The following is a 17645-nucleotide window of genomic DNA, read 5'->3' as shown; positions in this document are numbered from 1 at the left end:
AAGTTAATAGCATTAAACCAGAATACTCCATTCTTTCACAGCCTCTAGCCAGGCAAAATCTTCCTGTATTGCTTCTCACTTTCAATGGATATAAAGCAGAGTCCTCCTAGGCACATTTTATATACCTGCAAAGATGCAGAACTAAACACTTCCATCTGTTCAATATTCAAACAAAAGACCTGTAAACCCTGGATGGTGAAAGTAATACTTCAGCAGTAGCACCAAAGCCTCAAATATGAAAAGATACCAAGAATGCCACTAGCAAACAAAAGGAGCTCAAGGCCGGGAGCAGTAGTTCACGCTTGTAATTCCAGCACTTTGACAAGCCAAGGTGGGAGGATTACTTGAAGTCAGGTGTTCAAGACCAGCCTGGGCAGCATAGCAAATTCACATCTCTATAAAATTTTTTTAAAATTAGCTGGGCATGGTAGTACACACCTGTAGTCCTAGCTACTTGGGAGGCTGAGGTAGGAAAACTGCTTCAGCTCAGCAGTACGAGGCTGCAGTAGCTATGATCATGCCACTGCAGTCCAGCCTTGGTGACAGAGCAAGACCTAGATAATTACAGTCTGTCCTGCTCCTATTTACATTAAAATCACTAAGTTAAATGCTTTCAATCCGCAGGATAAAAATTAAGTGAAATATGACTTTGGAGGTTGGCCAGAAAATAGGCAATGGAGAAACAGGCACTTCCCACAAAAATAAAAATGGCCAATAAGCATATAGAAAAGATTCAAGGCTGGGTGCGGTGGCTCACGCCTTTAATTCTAGCATTTTAGGAGGCCGAAGCGGGTGGATCATCTGAGGTCAGGAGTTTGAGACCAACCTGACAACATGGTGAAACCCTGTCTCTACTAAAAAATACAAAAATTAGCCAGGCACAGTGATGGGCACCTGTAATCCCAGCTACTTGGGATGCTGAGGCAGGAGAATCGCTTGAACCCAGGAGGCAGAGGTTGCAGTGAGCCGAGATCACACTGTTGCACTCCAGCCTGGACAATAGAGCAAGACTCCACCTCAAAAAATAAAAAATAAAAAATAAAAAAAATGTTCCAAAGCACTAGAAATGAAACAAATGTAATGAAAACAATGAGATTTTCTGCTTAAATACCAGCAAAGAGGACAAATGGAAGGGGGACACTGGATGTCCGCCCTTGTTGGTGGGAGTATAAACTGAACCAATTTTTTCTGCAGGATAATTTGAAAATTTCTACTAAAAATCTTAAAACTGTTTTATGTTATTTTCCTCCAGAAATTCTACTTCTATGAATTCAGCCGAAAAAAGCTTGCTTGAGTTCATTAAAATATATATATAAGAAAATTTACTTCAGGGGTGGCAATGATTAACTTAATATACATCAAGCTTTTAAAAATGTTGATGACAAGGATATATTTACTGCCATAGAAATATGCCCAAAACATAGTGACAAAAGACTATATATTATGATTCTACTTTTTAAAATGTTTATATGCATACAAAAGTATAAAAAGCAACAAACCAGAATGTTTTGCGTGGCAAAATTAAATACTTTTCTTAATATTTTGTCTTCCAAATTATTACAAAAAGAATGTGATTTTCTTTATAATCAGGGAGAAGTATTGTTTTCATTTCGTTATATTTAAATTTCTTTTCTTTTACTTATTTTTTCTCATGTATGTATCACATGTACTCTAGAGAGCTTGAATCCCTACCTCTTGAGGTAAATCAGACCATTTCTGTCTCTGTCAACTTGCCTTTCTTGGACATTTCAAATCAATGGAATTATGCAATACATGCTCTCCTGTCTGGCTTTTATACTTAGCTAACGTTTTTGAGGTTGGTCCATGACATATAATAGGTTTTGGTAATTTGTTCCTTTCATTACTGAGTAGAAGTCCATTGATGGATATACCACATTTTGTCAGCAGAGAGCATTACAAACTTCGATATCAATTTCCTGTGGTCTAAATGAAACCCTTGGAACACAGGACTTACAGGGAAAGCTGCTGTGCATGTCAAAATAACTACTTAGCAGAACCAGCTTTGTCATCAGGAGCCTGAACCGCTGCAGAAAATTTTACCATTTTGCAACTTCCTTTTTACAAGCAACTTTTGTGCTACTACAAATCAGGACTTTTGAAGCATCTGATACATCCATCGAATAAGTATGAGCGTGTGTCTGAGTGGACAAGTGAAACCATCTATGCTATACTGCATATTTTTTCCTGCCCCAGACTGGACCAGGGAATCTCTCAGCTTTCTAGAGTACCCTGTCTCCACTGACAAAGCTGAACAGTATTAAAGACCATACTTCCTTTGTTAGGGAGATTTGGAGGGGAGGCCCAGCAGCAAGGGTGGAGAGGAAAAAGAGAGGGGAGCTTGTGGAACAGGAAGCCCCCGGGGTCCGCGCATGGCTCCCCGCTGTTGAGGATGTTGTGGATGGGGAAGTGCTGATGGTGTCCTGAGGCAGCCTAGCACCTCCACTGAGCCCAGAAGGTCTTGACTTTGGACCCTTACCCATGTTCCAGAAGTGTTTAAAAGTTGTTTTTGCTTTTGTTCTTTTCCTAAATAATCATTACTTGGTAGTTAGTTATTAATCTTTCTTTGGGAGGGGGACGGGGCTTTAAAACTGAAGAACATAATTTTCATTAAAATATAAAAAATGGAAAAAAGTTACTTTGTAAACAATTTGCTATACAAACCAAATGGGAGCTATTGAGAATCTCAATAAAATGTTAAATGCATTTGCTGCTGTTAGAAGAAACAAAGAAAGAATTTAGAAGAAATAAAGAAAAAAATGCATTTGCTGGCAGTAGTACCATTTGCCTAAGGTTGGGTCACTGTGTCATCATACTGTGGTGGGGGTATGTGTCGTGTATATGTGTGAAACTTTTCATCTCAGGGTAGGTCATAATCTTAGCTGCAGTTTTCCTTCCAAATAGGGTTACAAAGTAGTAAAACATGGACTTGGAAGTGACAGACCTGAGTGAATCAGCACAGCTTAAAGAAAAATCCAATAAAACTAACTTTTAACAATCCTGAGGTTGGTTTTTGAAACAGGTAGAATTATTTACTCTAAGCATCTGGTTATGATCTTGAGTCAATAATACATACTGTCGTGACCCTATTTTTTTTTTAATGGAAATAGACGTTTCATCCAGAAAACCCCGAAACACTGACTTTTTTTTTTTTAAGACAGGGTGTCACTCTGTTGCCCAAGCTGGAGTGAAGTGATGGATCTCAGTTCACTGCAGCTGGCCTCCCACCTCAGCCTCCCAAGTAGCTGGGACCACAGGCACCACCGCGCCCGGCTAATTTATTGTATTTTTTGCACAGATAGGATTTTGCCATGTTGCCCAGGGTGGTCTCAAACTTCTAGACTCAAGTGGTTCACCCACTTCAGCCTCCCAAAGTGCTGTGACTACAGGTGTGAGCCACTGTGCCTAGCCTGCAGTGACTTTTTAAAACTTAAGTTCAAGCATCTCTTCTTAACTCCTTTAATTGGAGGTATCTCTTCTCTCATTCTCATCTTTGGTGTTTTCCCAGAGTTCACTGCTGACTGGATGTACAACATACATTTCAAAGTCAAGGCTGCCTGCAGTGGCTTGTGCCTGTAATCGCAGCACTTTGGGAGTCCAAGGCAGGAAGATTGCTTGAGTCCAGGAGTTCGAGATCAGCCTGACCAACAGGCAGAAACCCCATCTCTACTAAAAATACAAAAATTAACCAGGTGTGGTGGTACATGCCTGTAATCCCAGCTACTCAAGAGGCTGAGGCAGGAGAATCGCTTGAACACAGGAGGTAGAGGTTGCAGTGAGTCGAGATCGTGCCATCACACTCCAGCCTGGGCAACAAGAATGAAACTCCATCTCAAAACAAACAAACAAACAAACAAACAAAACAAAACACAGAAACAAGAACAACTTTCTCGTGGAATAGTCTATGTGTGCCACCTACTTAACCTACTGAATGAAACCCAGATCCTTTCTTATCCTCCCAGTGTGGCACTCTTTCAAGGTTCAGACTATCCAGAAATAAAAGGACTGGAAATAGCAAAGGCTATGCATTTGTGTAGTTTGAGTCTGAGGATGTTGCCAAGATAGTTGCTGAAACAATGAACAACTACGTGTTTGGTGAAAGACTTTTGGAGACTCATTTTATGCCACCAGAAAAAGTACAGAAAGAACTCTTTCAAGACTGGAATATTCCATTTAAGCAGCCATCATATCCATCAGTCACACGTATCATCAGAATCGGCACTTACACAAAAGCTATGGATGGAGGAGCGATTTAAAAGGAAAGAAGGATTACTCAGGAAGAAATTAGCTTAAGAAGGAAATGATTATGATGTTCCTTCTTTGATTTTACAGAAAATGGAAAGTATTTCAAAAACAAATCATCAGACATCTACAAAAGGCCAGGTTTTATGTAAGAAGAAGAAGAAGAAAAAAAAAAAAGAAGAAGAAAAAGGTTTTAGGTACTCCTGAGAAGACTGTGGATACCCAGGGGCCCACACCGGTTTGTACATCAACGTTTTTGGAGAGATGAAAATCTGAAGTGGCTGAAATGAATTATGATGAAGATAATGAAATAGTTTTCAAACAGCCCATATCCTGTGAGACTCAAACACCTACACGTTCACAGAAGAAAAAAAAAAGATGAAGAAAAAGCAATCCGTGATTTTCAATGTATTATATATAAGATTTCTTCTGAAAAAATATTTTTATGAGAAAAATACAAAAAATTAGCTGGGCATGGTGGCTCATGCCTGTAGTCCCAGCTACTCGGGAGGCTTAACGGGAAGGATTACCTGAGCCCAGGAAGTTGAGGCTACAGTGAGCTGTGACCAAGCCACTGCTCTCCAGCCAAGTCAAGTCATTACATTTATCTTAGCCTATTCTAGGCTGACTTAAGTGGGATTTGTATTAAGAATACAATAGGCTACCTCACAGACATCTAAGTACAGAACCCAAAATAGGACCACACCATGGAACGGCTGGGGTGGGAAGTGATTTTCCCATCCTGCATGCCTTCACTCTGGACTTCCACTCCATGCTTGTGCTCTGCTCTGCGGATGAACATTCGGCATGTGCTCCAGGCTCCTCCAGCCTCTGAGGCTTTGGCTTGCCCTGGCAGTACCCCTGGTCCCAGTGTTACTGGACCATATAGATGCTCCTCTGCAAAAAATCTATCGAACACTCTCTGTGTCATTTCCAATGAGCAGGAGAGAGAATCTGATCTGCCTAGCAGTGAGGGTGGGAGTTCCCTAGTTGTCCCTGGATTTGTAGTGCTGCCCTATCCAGAGACTCGAGGAGGGGCCAGATATCCAAAAAGAGGGTGTGAGTAGGGCATCAGTAATACAGTCTACTTCTACTAGAAAGTATAAAGTAGAGGCAGTGGCTCACACCTATAATCCCAGCACTTTAGGAGGCTGAGGCAGGTGGATCACTTGAGCTCAGGAGTTCAAGACCAGACTGGGAAACATAGAAAAACTCCATCTCTACTAAACATACAAAAAATTAGCTGGGTATGGTGGCACATACCTGTAGTCCCAGGTACTTAGGAGGCTGGGGTGGGAGCATTGCTTGAGCCCAGGAAGTAAGAGTCTGCAGTGAGCCAAGATCATGATGCCACTGCACTCCAGCCTGGGTGACAGAGTGAGACCCTGTCTCAAAAAAAAGAAAAGAAAAAAAAGTATAAAGTGGAAGCATCTGTATGCATGATTGAAGTCATGCTTTCCATCTATTTTTTCCAACTTCCCTTTTTTTCTCTCTAAAACATTGTATCTTAAGCTTTTTCCTATATTATCAAGTACTCATAAGCATTATTTGAATGGTTGTATCAGAATCCGTTATCTGGACTCATTGTCATTTAGCCATCTGCAGTTGCTGGAGATACTGCCCTTTCTGCCACACTCAGTCACCCTTCTGACCTTGCTGTGTCCAGTTATCTACTAATACACACACTGGTCATTTAGGACTTAAAGTTAAGAATAGTTATCATGGTTTCTAACACTTCAAAAAGAATGTATCTTCCTAAAAATAGAATGGCTTGGAGTTTATACTATTAAAGCAAAATAGACAAATCGATGATGAAATTACTGTTTTACTTTCTTCTTGTGTCTATTTTCACTTCTCTGTCATTTTGATGGATACAGTTTCATTTGGAAGGATTTTTATTTCAAAACAGAAACAGTATATGACATGAGAATGGGAACTCTGAAAGGTTCAACTTTCTAGTTTACTAAGTTTGTCACAAAAGCTACTGATAGTCAATCATGATTGGCCTGTATTGAAAGTGAGTTCACATTATGTAAATCTTAAGCACTATACTTTCTATCAGATATAGAAAAATAGGTGGTGTGTTTGGAAAGGTATTCGGCTAGGAGTCAGGAAGCTTGACTGTTAGTCCCAGTCCTGCTTCTTCAGCTGAGCGCCTGTAGGTAATAACTCAGCAGCTATTTCTTAAATACCTAATGAATTTCAGGCTTTGTAGTTGGTCTGGGAATATAGACATAGATACTGCATTCATGATTCTCCAAGGCTCCCTTCCTCACCCAGCTCACAGTGAGCTTTCTTATGCATTGTGTAAATCTGTCTCCTAACAGTCCCCTACTGTGTCTCCAACCTGCTTCCCAGGGCAGTTGTGAGGATCAAATGAGGGAGACTATGTGTGAAAGCAAATTGAAAATGATTTTAAAATGCAATAAAAATATGATCCATGGAAAATTATATAAAGATCCTTAGAATTTTAAATAAACAGTACATTAGGCTGGGCACTGTGGCTCACACCTGTAATCCCAGCACTTTGGGAGGTCAAGATGGGCAGATCATGAGGTCATGAGATCGAGACCATCCTGGCCAGCATGGTGAAACCCCGTCTCTACTAAAAACACAAAAATTAGCTGGGCATGGTGGTGTGTGCCTGTAATTCCAGCTACTCAGGAGGCTGAAGCAGGAGAATCACTTGAACCAAGGAGTCAGAGGTTGTGGTAAGCCATCACGCACTGCACTCCAGCCTGGGTGCAACAAAACAACAACAACAAAATTACATTAACCTGAATTTTCTATGGTTTTGATTTTAAATAGATATGAAAATTTCACAATGGACCACTGATATGGTTGAAAATCTTGGCTTGGTTATTCTCCAAGAAAATGATACAGTGGTTTGTATGATTAATTTTCTAAAATTGCTAGCCAAAAGAAACCAAAGCCTTTTTTGAGTCGAATGACTGGATCAAAGGAGCGTTGAACCGTATAACGGAGAAATGTTTTCTGTGTTCACTAACAGCTTGCCTTTGTTCGATTCCAGCTGCAGCATATCATGAGTGATGATGTCTGTGAGCAGGTGACTGACCTATACCTGGCAGAAAATAATAATGGGGCCACCACAGGCCAGCCAAACACACAGAACTCAAGGAGCCTCCTGGAGTCAATGTATCAGCAGAAAGTTGAGCAGCTAATGTCAGATAAGAATTGCTTTAAGGTGAGAGTGGCTCAGGTAGTCAAATACCTTGCTAGTGACAATGTAAGTTGTTAGGATTCTCTGAACCAGAAGTTAAAGCCAGGGTACTCTGACCCCATGATTCTACTCCTGGAACTTTTTAGAGTTCTCAATGAGTTCACCAGAGAAATACAAAGTGGTAAGTAACTATCTTCCTGGACAATATACTTTGTTTCTTTCTTCCTTTTTTTTTTTTTCAAAAAAACAAACACAAAAACAAAAAAACTAGTTATGTATGATTTTTACAATTTTGTATTCTTTTTCTCTGAACATTTATCATAGTACACTTTGTAAATACTACTGTTAGAAAAATGTTGGTGCATGAAATCCATGGTCATGGTCATTACAGAAAAGAAAACAGGCCTGGCACACATGGTTCACACTTGTAATCCCAGCACTCTGGGAGGCCGAGGTGGGCGGATCACTTAAGACCAGCTTGAGCAACATAGCAAAACCCCATCTTTGCAAAAAATACAAGAATCCAAAAATTAGCCAGGTATGGTGGCATGTGCCTGTAGTACCAGCTACTCAGGAGACTGAGGTGGGAGGATGGCTTAAGCCTGTGAGGTCAAGACTGCAGTGATCCCTGATCGGGTCACTGCACTCCAGCCTGGGTGACAGAGCAAGACCCTATGTCCAAAAAATAAAAGAAAAAAAATGCAGATAACCAAAACAAGTCATCTTAGAATTCTTTCCTGAAATTAATATTGATTACATTTCTAGACTTTTCTATGTTTGAGTATATATTTTGAAAAAGTTTATACTGGACAAATGGTTTTTAACTTTTTTTGAGACAGGGTCATACTCCGTTGCACAGGCTGGAGTGCAGTGGTGAGATCACGGCTCACTGCAACCTCTGCCTCTTGGGTTCAAGTGATCATCATGCCTCAGCCACCCTAGTAGCTGGAATTACACGCATGTGCCACCACACTGGCTAATTTGTATATTTTTAGTAGGGCTGCAATCCCTGTGTGTCTCTGGGCCAGCAGGCTCTTCCCCTCTGTAAACCTCAATGTTCCCCTTCTACAGAATGGGCAGAATTTCCTTCAGACAATACTTGCTCATCTGTTGGGTCCATAGAGAGGAATGGGGCATAGAGCTTTAGCAAGGAGCTGGACAGAGGCCAGAAGCAGTCAAGATCAGAGGGATGAGAGGGTCCCGTCACCTCCCTGATTGCCCAGGACCTCACTGAGTCCTCACATGCATGCCAAGATCTGTCCCACCAAGTCAGGAGCAAAAACCCTCAGCTCTGTCCCAGTACCGGGGCTGTAAGAAACCCATATCTCCTCTGGGGGCCTCCTGATAGGATGACTTCTCCCAGCTCGTGCTATCCAAACAGGGAGAGCTGGTCCACGCCCAAGTTAGGAGAGCGCAGGGCAAATCAGTCCCCTCCAGCCACACACAGCCTGAAGCTGCTCTCCAAGGACCCCTCAGTCACAGAAGGTGCTGGTCCTCCTACAGAGCTGCCCCACACCCACCACCGCAGCCTCCTGGGGGTACAGTCAGGGGTGCCCTCCTTTGGGCTCTGCCCTCACACCCACTCCTACACAACTACTCTCCCTGTCGGCCGCCCCAGAGACCAGATTGGTTTGGGCCTCCACCTCAACAGGTCCGAACCACCATCTCTTCTGCTCCCCAGAAGGCCAGCTCCCGGCAGACAGGCAGTGTTCCCTCTTCATTCCACAACACAGAGGGCCCATCACAACCCTCTCAGCAGATGGTAGAGCTCCCCAAGCATCCTCTTTAAGAGGCTTCACCTTTGATGGCCACAAGCCCCAACATGACCTCCTCCCAGGGAGTGAATTTGGACAAAATAAAACATAAAAGCAGCATCTATTAAATTACCAGCAACATTTCCTACTAGGATTAACTCTCAGAGTGAGCAGTGTATTCCATTAGATGGATCAGCGCAGGGGTTAGCAAGCGTTTTCTGTACAGGGCCAGAAGGAAACTCTTTAAGGCTCTGCAGACCACTGGCTTTTAGTCACCACCTACTCAAACCCTCCCCTGTAGCAAGAAATCAGCCCTAGGCAAGATGTCAACAATTGAGTGTGGCCACATTCCCGGGAAACTTTCTTTATGGACATGGAAGTTTGCTTGTCACGTACTTCTCATGTGTCACAAGATACTATTCTACTTTCCATGTTTTCTACCATTTAAACATATAAAACCCATTCTTTGCTCATGGGCCACATAAAAACAGGCAGCAAGAAATTTGACTGTTAGACCAGCGGTGGCTGACCCCTGGATGGAGTATTAGAGCTTGGGTGCGCGCCCCACCCCAGGGCTTCCAGGAGAGGGAGAGCAGGCTGATGCCGCCTCCACCCCCATCACTCTAGGAGAGGAGGCAGAGCTGGTGCTGTATGAAGTTTGGCTGCAGATCCTGGGCCAGCCCTACACCAAGGCCTTGGAGGACAAAACCAGCCCTGAGTTCTGGGCACTTCAGGGGAGCTGACCAGATGGGTGAAGTGGGGGGATCGGGGAAGAGGCCTCAGGAAGATGGGGGATGACTGGACAAGGCTCTGGTAGAGCTGTGACCCTCTCCATCCTCTCCTGACACCCCAGCTGACCCTCGTCCTCAGACCTCTGCCGAACTTTGACCAACTGGTGGTGGAGGAATTGCAGTGGGTCCGGGGTGGCCCTGGGTGACCCAGGGCTCAGACCCGGGTTCTGGGGTTGAGGGCAGGAGGCTGGAAGAGATGACCACCCTTAGGCCCCCCAGGCTGCCCAGACCCCTGAAGTCTGTGATAATCCTCCCACCAGGCTGGACCCACTGACCGCCAGAGTGGGTGCCACCTTCTTCAGCATGGCGCCAGCCCAGGCTCTTGTGTGGGACTGTGTGTGTCAGGGTCTGCACACCTGCACACCCTGGGGGAGACAGAGGGCCTCTTGGTAGAGATGGTCATCCCAGACCTCGGTCAGTAACTCCTTCCCTCTGCAGGCCTCCTCCATCTGTCCATTGGCCTCCTCCCTTGGGCTCGCTGCCTCCACATGCCCTAATCTGAAACCTGCCTCCCTTCCTCATGGAGCCCTCCAAGATGCTCCTAGCCCCAGCTCCCTGGTCCCACAGCAACTTCTGGGCCCAGATTCTGCCTTCTCAGAAGTCTGGGAGGCAGGGCCCCCGCCTGGCCATAGCCTTCTTTGTCTGCTCTAGGCACTCCTAGCCCCAACCTGCTGGACGCCTCCATCCCTGGCTATGCTGTGGCTCTTCTCATTCTAGGCCTCCTGCTCGTCACATTTGCCCTTGTCCTAGTGAGTGTCTGGCTGGGCCCAGACTCCTTCCTGAGGGTCAGGCTGAGCCTTTGATGCCTTGAGCACTCGAGCTAAGCTGAGGGGTAAGCAGGCCCCTTTACACCCCTGATTCCCTCACCCAAGCCCAGCATCTCCTCACCCTCCAGCTGGGGCTGCAGGGTTTGGGGTCAGGGAGCTGGTCCTGATCCCACTGTCCCTGCCCTTCTTGTCAAGGTGCTGAAGTGGAGGGCCTCCCATGGGGTGTTCAGCCTGGGAGCGTAGACGCGCACAGTGCAGCACAGAGGACCCTCTCCAGACAGGTAAGTGGTTCTCCCTGACCCCCCACCCTGCTTTTGTTCTGGGTGGGATCCATCACCACCCCTGCCAGGGCCTTCTGCAAACACTCCCAGGGGGCTACTGTCGGCAGTGCCTTGGTGGTGCAGTCAATGTGCCAGAAAAGCTCCCCACTACTATGGGAAGTGGCTCAGGCAGTCAAGCAGACTCCCCCAAGCAGGCCCCACCTACCCCTAACCTGTTCCCAGTTGCCTCCCACCAACCCTAGAAATGATGCTGGGGGCCGACAGAGACTGAACTTAGGTGCACAGGGGGCCAGGAGACCTGGGACAGAGAACAGGAGGTGTGGGGAGGGAATCTTCCTTCTCCAACTTCCCACTGCATAAGGGCCAGACAGTGGCACCTCCAGGTCCTGGAAGGACATGTGTGGACCCAACTCAGTTTCCCCTTTGTCTCATGGCCTTTCTTCTCCCTTGACCAGGGCTAGGTGGATGTGGGAGGAGACACAGCACCATCCTGGGTGCACTCAGACTCATTCCTCACTCCTGGCCTTCACTCCCTTTCCTCTACACACAGGCGACCCCTCACGCTGCTGATCCCTCTGCTGAAACCCAAACTCCAAGCCTCTCTTCTCCCCACCTTCACCTTGCCCCACGGCTTCCACAGACAGTGCCTCAACCCTGAAGCACTGTCTGGGGTTGAGGGCAGGAGGCTGGAAGAGATTACCTGCCTTAGGTCCCCCAGTTCCAACACCACTGACATTCCCAGGAACTCAGAGCCAGAGAGGGCCAGGGTCCAGCCCAAGGTCACACAGCCAGGTACTTCTTCCCTCCTACACCTGCAAGGACTGGACTTGCAGGGCTGGGGCAGAGGTGGGGTGGGGGAAAGCAATGCCTTGTCAACCCACACAGGGAACTCCACTCCCATCCCCAAGGTTCGTGAAGTTGAGGAACACCCCTGTTCCCACGTCCACGCTCACTCGGGGCCCTGCTCCAAGAGCTTGGCACTCACACCAGCCTCACGCCCTCCATGCCACAGGTATCGGTCTTCTTTACAGAGTGGTAAATGATGGCCAATACAGCTAGACCACACAGAGGACTTAGGCACAGCTCGGGGGTCCACAATCTCTGCTGTCCCTCCTGCCACCAAAGTGTGGTCCTGCTTCCAGGCAGCAGGAAGGGGACAGAAGCCCGTCCCAAAGAGGGCTGGGACAGGGCACCGTTAGACCTGCCTAGTCTGGCCCAGTAGGGCTGGAGGGACTGTCAGTCCTAAGAGAAATGATGGCCCTTTGGGGGTATGGAAAAGTCAGGAAGCAATCCAAAGTTGGTATTTAAAATATTGATTTCTAGATACTTAGACAGGCATCTGGTATGAGGAGCTGGGAGGGCCCCAGGGTACAGCCCACAAGAGGAGGAAGACTAAAAAGGGGTCAGAGTGGGAATGGGGACTGCTAAGGGAAGGCCCACCCCCCTGCCTGAACCCCTGAACCCAGCCACAGAGCCAGTCAGCCTCAGGCCAGAGGGTATGAGCAATGGGTGCCCTGGCTGCTCTACAGTGGATCAGAGCCAGAGGGTGTGGGGGGTCTTCCAGGGCAGGTGTGGGGCACAGGCCAAGGTAAAGCAGGCTGCCAGGGCAGAGACTGAGGCTGACCCCTGCAGCCCCCCTACTGCAGGGGGGGACACAGGGATAGGCAAGGGTCTTAACCCAGAAAGCCCCAGCAGCTCCTGTGACCATTGACGCTTGGCAGTGGTGGAATCCAGGAATGGTCTTTGAACCCATGACATGGAAGGGGGAGTCAAGGATAGTCCTGGCCCATAGGCTCCTCTACCTGCAGGCAGTGGGCAGGCCCAGTGAGGGGACCCCAGGAGCCCTGACCATGAGCTTACCTGGCCAAAGACAGCAGCCAGCACCAAGACATCAAAGAAGATTGTTGGACAGATCATCACATCAGGGTTGACTGCGGCTGGCACCAGATTCCTCTGTACTTCTGGAACACACAGGCCTCTCCTTCCTATCCCTGGCGCACCCCTGCCCCCACCCCAGCACCCCGAAGACCAGCCTAATAAATGAATTTGTCCTGGGTCAGCCCAGCTGTCCAAGCAACTGCAATTTCTCACTAGAGAGCCAGGGCGGGGCAGGGTGTAGGAGGGGTCCCCGGAAGATGCTCCCCAGGATGCCCCGAAGCCTAAAATGTTCCCCAGTGGGCCTTCTCAGGGAGGGAGGGTTATGGCAGCCTGTTCTCTCCAGCCACCTCCATCACCACAGGAACTCTTACAGGCATCTCAGGAAACAACTGGCTCACTGGAGCCAGGACCAGCATGGACACAGTCCTGGGGCTGAGGCTGACTAGGTGGTCTCTCTGTCTTCACTCTGTCACTCTGTCTTCAAGTTTTGGTCTCCTGGCCCACTACAAGCCAGGCTGTTTCAGGCTTTTATGAGGCCTTGCACAGAGACAGAGTTCAAACACAGTTGGTGAACACAGCGGGCTTTAGGGAGGTGGCACATACTTGGGGGTGGGGGCTGGGTAGCAGGGAAGGGCAGCTCTGGGGGCTAGCATGCCTGTCTGGAGGTGGCGCAATGGGACATGCACCATGTGAGGAGAGAGGGTCCACCTGGAAGAGTGGATCACTCAGATGGCCACCAAGCTGGATGGCCACCGGCAGAGCCTGCAGGACAGCAGAGGGGGCTGGGAAGGGACAGAGGACAGCTGAGGGGCAGGGAACCTGTATTCCTCCATACAGACATGTGAGTCTTCCCTAAGTGGATCTTCCCCACGGGGGTGAGGGAGCATTCAATACACACCTCCAGCTCACCTCAAACCATCTCAGGAGGCCACCACCAACTCACACAGGCCAGCTGCATTGTCACAGTGACCCCAGAAGAGCACAGCCCTGTCCTTCAGATGAATAAACAGAGGGAGACACACATCTCACAGCCAGGAGCAGCGACTCAGACCAGGTCCAGCTGCAGTGCTGCCTCGATGGCTCCGCCTGCACCTCCTCCAGGACTCTGTTCCTGCTAACAAGTGAGCACTTGAGTACAGGTGAAATAGGTGCTATTATCCCCATCTGGCTGCTGGGGAAAGGGAAGCAAGACACAGGTGACTTACCCAAGGCCAAAGAGACAGGGCTGGTTCAACCCCATCTGTCTCGGCCAGCACATGCCCATGGCAGAGGCTTTACTGTGATCCAAACCTGGAAGGTGGAACTCCTTCCAATGTCCCACCCAGGGCACACAGCATGCAGCCCCATGTTTGGGGAGGTGACAGTGTGGAAAACAATCTGACTAGGCCAAGGCCTCATGAAGCCCAGGGTTCCCTAGGGCCAGGAGAGCACTGGAGCCCACCCCAACACCCATTGGAAACCTGGAATCTGCACCTGCAGGAGATCAGGGGAGGGGTTCAGTCTCCGATGCACCTACAGCAAGGTGAGACAGGCACAGGTGGGCATCCTGCTTCCAACCAGCCTCAGGTGGGCAGGAAGCAGATCTCCTGCCTGACCTTCCTCTCCTGCCTCCCCCAAGCAGAGGAGAAGGGGCAGCCACCCATCAGGCCATTGCCCAGACTGAAGCCGCTGAAGCTAGGTCCCAACAGGCGAGTGTGACCCCTGACTATCCCAGGCCCGGGCCAAGGCAGTCCTGTCTCTGGTGAGGACCTGGTACACAGGAGATGTGATGTCCCCACGTGGCTCTATAAACCTCTGATTGAGGATAATCAAGGAAACAGGCAAGACCATCAAGCTCAGCCAACAACACGACGGGCACCAGGGGCAGGAAAAAGTCAGTTTGGGCCCAGGCCTGGCCCCTGGAAGGATGGTGGATGAGGGGTCAGCCACGGTGAAGGGGAATGGATGGCCACGGGCTGGGTGGTCAGGGCTGTCAGCTCCTGCAGCCCCTGTGGAACATCTGCCCAGGCCTGGCTCTGCACTCAGCCTTCTGCCTGGAGCCACAGGTGCCTGAACACTGGCCTCAAGTAGGGATGGAGGTAGGAAAGGCACTGTGGCCACATGCGGGCATCTAAGCATGGGACAGAGGGGTATCGTGCCCCGAAGAGATAATACAGGCCAACAACTTAAGCAGATGTGACACCATCAATAAACCCCCTTGTCCTGGGTCACATCAATTAAGTCAGCGCCTACCCTGACCCTGAAGCTGCAGCTCAGTCTAGTTGAGACTCACAAAGAGATGTTAGTGCTGGGCAGGGGGCCTGGCCCATCCTGCGATGTCCAGCAAAGCTGTGGGCTGGACAAGAATCTCTGAAGATTAGTCCAGGACAAGGACAGCTGTGCCTGGGCAGGGAGTGGCGGCAATGCCCAGGGGGCAGGAGGCCTGAGGATCTTTAACTAGGTAGGGTGCCAGGTCAGGACATGCAGAAGAAAAGGTGGCATGTCAGCATCCTGCCTGAGGCCCGGCTATAAACCTAGGGGCCGCCTTGTCTAGCCTAAACCATGCTGCCGCCCAGATGCCATCCTTCAAATGTGAGGCAGGGATGGGAGAGCCCCCTGCCCCCTCATCCCTCCCGCCCCAAGCTGGTTCCCATCCCTCACCAGAAGGAAAGGGAACTCTTCTATGGGGCACAGAATGCCAGGTTCTCTATCACCTGGTGGAAGGGACGGGGGCAGGGGGAGTTGCAGCTGGGTGAGAAAGAACCCAGATCCCACTCTGTCCTTTTCTTTGCCTGGGGCCAAGGAGAGTCACAGAGGAAGGGCCAGATTAAGAGGGCTCCACCCTGGAGCCCAGAGCTACCCAGAGAGAAAACCTCCCATCCTCCTGATTCTGCTCCCAGCTCATGCTGCTGGGATAACATCCTCCCCATCAGAGAGGCTGGAGGAGGCAGAGGCTGACCCTGCTCCGTCAGGCACCTCAGCGGGTTTCAGTCCACCTTCATCATGATCAGGAAGGGGGTCCCAGGGATCACAAATGTGAGGGGCAGCTTCTTGGGCTCCAGGTGCTCCAAGGTAGACCCTGTAGGGCACCAGGGCTAGAAGGGTGTTGGGGAGGCCAGGCACGGTGGCTCACGCCTGTAATCTCAACACTGAAACGCTGAGGTGGGTGGATCACGAGGTCAGGAGATCGAGACCATCCTAGCTAACACGGTGAAACCCCATCTCTACTAAAACTACAAAAAATTAGCCAGGCGTAGCAGCATGCGCCTGTAGTCCCAGCTACTCAGGAGTCTGAGGCAGGAGAATCACTTGAACTCAGGAGGTGGAGGTTGAACATGGCCAGGATCTGAGCTCTGCATGGCCATGGTGACCCTGAGCCAGGTACCCCTACATTAGTCTCAGTTGTAACTCTGTCTCATGGTTAATGTCAGCCCTAGGTAAGCCAGGGTAACCAGAGTTCCCAGTAGGGACCAAGACCAAAGGATGCAGGGGTCAGGCCTGTCCCAGAAGGTCAGGCTAGATGGGGATCTGTGAAGCCGGGGCAGCCAAGGGCCTACCCTTCAGGTTACAGGTATATGGGTCCTGGTGTAGACCCTCACATGCCATCCAGAGACCCAACCCTAGGGACAGTTCCTCTCAGGCTGGTAGCAGAGAGTTGATCCTTGTACTCATGCCACCAAAAGCTCTGAAATGAGGGGGCCTGTGGCTCAGGGAAAGACTGTTCAGGAAAAGGTTCTCAGGGACAGGGAAGGTTTGAGCTGGGTCTTAGGGCAGCCAGAGAGGTAGGTGACAGGCCCTCTCACAAAGCCCACCAGAGAATGCAGGAGGGACACAGGTGTAGTGTCGGGAACGTTCTGGAAGACAGGAGGCAGTCTCCCACTCACAGATGGAGCCAAGTAGTGAGGTCAGGTCCACACACCAGGAGAAGCTGGTATCCACATGCTGGTGCACTTTGTTTCTTGTTTCAGAGACAGGGTCTTGCTCTGTTGCCCAGGTTGGAGTGTGGTGGCTCAATCATAGCTCACTGCAACCTTGACCTCCTGGGTTCATGCGATCTTCCCACCTCAGCCTCCTGAGTAGCTGGGACCACAGGTGCACGCCACCATGCCTAGTTTTATTTTTTGTAGAGACAGGGCCTCACTATGTTGCCCAGGCTGGTCTCAAGCACTTTCCACCTCAGCCTCCCAAAACACTGGGATTACAGGGACAAGCCAGTGCTCCTGGCCATGCTGGTGCATTTTGGTTGCAGTGGTGCACAGGAGGTATGAGCTTGGAGGGTAGAATCTGCTCCTGGACCTCTACCCAGGCCTGCACCCAGACTGACCCCTGGGCTGCAGGGAGCAGGTGTAAAGAGAATGCAGTGAGCAGAGCTGGCTAGCCAGTGATGGAGACCCAGGCTGGGACTAGGAGAGGTAAGGCTCCAGCCCTCAGCCTAGTGGCCCTGCCCAACCCCTTGGGGCCAAGATGACTTCCTAGGAAGCCAGGCATGGAGGCCAGCATGCACCTGAACTGAGGACAGAAGACTCTGATGAGAAGGAGGGGGAGGCCTCTGACATAGTTTGGATACTTGTCCCATCCACATCTCATGTTGAAATGTGATCCCCAATGCTGGAGGTGGGGCCTACAGTGTGAGGTGTTTGGGTCATGGTGGGGGATCCCTCATGAATGGATTAGTGTCCTCCCCACAGTAATGAGTGAGTTTTCTTATTTTTTCTTTTTTTTTTTCTTTTTTTTTTTTTTTTTTTTTGAGACAG

General features: G+C 49.1%; 1 pseudogene; it reads left to right on the top strand.

The window, feature by feature from the left end:
- Positions 1–4139: 4139 nt before the first annotated feature.
- Positions 4140–4660, top strand: LOC135971698 (MKI67 FHA domain-interacting nucleolar phosphoprotein pseudogene; annotated as a pseudogene).
- The last annotated feature ends 12985 nt before the right edge of the window (positions 4661–17645 follow it).

The sequence above is a fragment of the Macaca fascicularis genome, chromosome 7, assembly GCF_037993035.2.
Source record: "Macaca fascicularis isolate 582-1 chromosome 7, T2T-MFA8v1.1".
NCBI classification, from domain to species: Eukaryota; Metazoa; Chordata; class Mammalia; order Primates; family Cercopithecidae; genus Macaca; species Macaca fascicularis.
This window is presented reverse-complemented; position numbering and strand designations above follow the sequence as displayed.